This window comes from Aplysia californica, unplaced genomic scaffold (genome assembly GCF_000002075.1).
Source record: "Aplysia californica isolate F4 #8 unplaced genomic scaffold, AplCal3.0 scaffold00070, whole genome shotgun sequence".
NCBI classification, from domain to species: domain Eukaryota; kingdom Metazoa; phylum Mollusca; class Gastropoda; order Aplysiida; family Aplysiidae; genus Aplysia; species Aplysia californica.
Genome location: NW_004797340.1, coordinates 414,594 through 416,735, shown reverse-complemented (window position 1 = coordinate 416,735; position 2,142 = coordinate 414,594).

Below are 2,142 nucleotides of genomic sequence, written 5' to 3'. Positions count from 1 at the left end.
ACACACAGACACTTGCACTCACACACAAACCAAAATGTAGCACGTTAATTAGATCAAAACTACCGGGCTGGATACTTGATATAGTCTATCAATTACTGGAATGCTACTACTACTACTACTACTACTACTACTACTACTACTACTACTACTACTACTACTACTACTACTACTACTACTACTACTACTACATTGGTATAATAGGCCTAATTTTATTTCTAGGCCTAAGACTAAGACTCTGATTTCATTCAACAGAAATCCTGTTTGCCTTCGCCTACCCGAACTGTTTTTGTAGGCCTATTGGATCTCTGGCAAGTATCAAATATCAACAAGTATCGACTACGACCCTCCGGTTTCTCCGTATCGAGCCGAGCCACAAACACACATAATTTACACACATGATGCTGTGGGAAGTGGGAAGTGAGGAGCGATGCACGGAACAACACACAGTGATCTCTAGAATTGACCGGAGGAGGTGTGTGTTTTTTTAGGTGTGCCGAATTCTTTGAAAACTAGATCTAGATTCTATACATCTCGAGATAAGCTGGTGGTGAGTAGAACTTATTGCGATGTTTTTTTTTATTTGATTGTCGTTTCCAGTGACCCAGTCTACTGGATGTGGTGTCTTTCTTGGGCTTCAGAGAGGCTTGGGCCGGGTCCGGGTAGCCTAGATTCTGATTCTTGATCTGTCATCGCTTTGTCTGTTGTGAGGTGAATGTGTGGGAACTGGGACACTTAACACCATTGTCTCTCACTTGAGCATCAACGGGTTCATGGGTCTTTTCTTCAACGGCTTTTGAGAATTTTTCAGAGCTGTTGACATGAAGCCGCCACGAACCTGCCTTCGTCTTCTACTTCTACTTCTAGAATTAGCTGCTCTACAGATTCAACACGAAAAATTCACAAAACACAAAACTAAAGCCAAAGGCAGACAATAAGATACTATTACTATTGAGACAGGCAGTCAGGTAGACACAGATACACGTCCTTTCTAAGTCAAGACTTGTAGAGAATCACATTCCCGTCAGCAAAGGCAGCTGATGCTCTGTCAAATCTGTTTGTTTATAAATTATAAATTGTGTTTTTTGTTAAAAAATATAGATCTCTAGATCTAGATCTAGATCTAAATCTAGATCTAGCAGTAGAATGAGAGTGAGTGATGAGATGGGAGGTAAAAAGAAACAGGAGAATCTCCAGAAGTATTTTTATTAGATAGATCTAGATCTAGATTCTCTAGATCTCTATGGCCTAGATCTAGCTTATAAATTGATTACGAAGTGCTATATTTCTCCGAATGCTCAGGGAAAATAAACTTTTGATCTCTATTTATTTCTCTGAACGGTTTCTGTTCTCGAGATTTTTGGGTTATTTGCGAGATTTAGGCGTCGTCTTTCATTCTGCCATTCTGCGAGGACTGGGAAGAAGCATTTTTTTGCATCGAATTCAATCTCTAGTGTCTCTAGAGCTAGAGATTTTATTCAGTACTTCAGTTGTGATTGGGGCAACGTTTTCGGATTATTATTTCATTTGAAAATGCCTTCAAAAGGTACACCCCCCGAGTCAGTGCCACTGACTGTAGTGTCTTTAGGCCATTCCCAAAGGGGGGACATTTCTCGTTCAAGCAGGATTGTAAATGGGCTGACTCATGTCACGCTCATAAACTGTGCCTGATCTACAACGGGGAAATTCTGCTTTTTCTTTCCTGATCCTTACTATTGTCATTTTCCTCTGCTTCTTTTGTATGTTTGTCACTCTCTTGTGACCTGCTATTTTGGGGTGCCTTGATAGTTGAAGCAGACTTTATGCTGTTGAAGCTAGAGAGGTGAGCAGTCTAAGTCTGATTCCCTGTAAAGACTTCTCTGTTGACACCCACCCCTTGGCGCTCATATGAAGTTGCGAGCGCCGTAAAACCCTCTACTATAAAAAAAATATATTCAAAAGGTACTGCAAGATTTTGCATTTAGTCACCCTCAAAGCAAACTAAAACCCTTTTCATGTTAACAAAAACAAAAAAAATCCATGGCCCGTTCACACCTTACACACACGCACACACACACACACACACACTCACAATACCCACACACTCACTCACACGCACTCACACACACACATACATACACAGTCACTCACACACTCACACACACA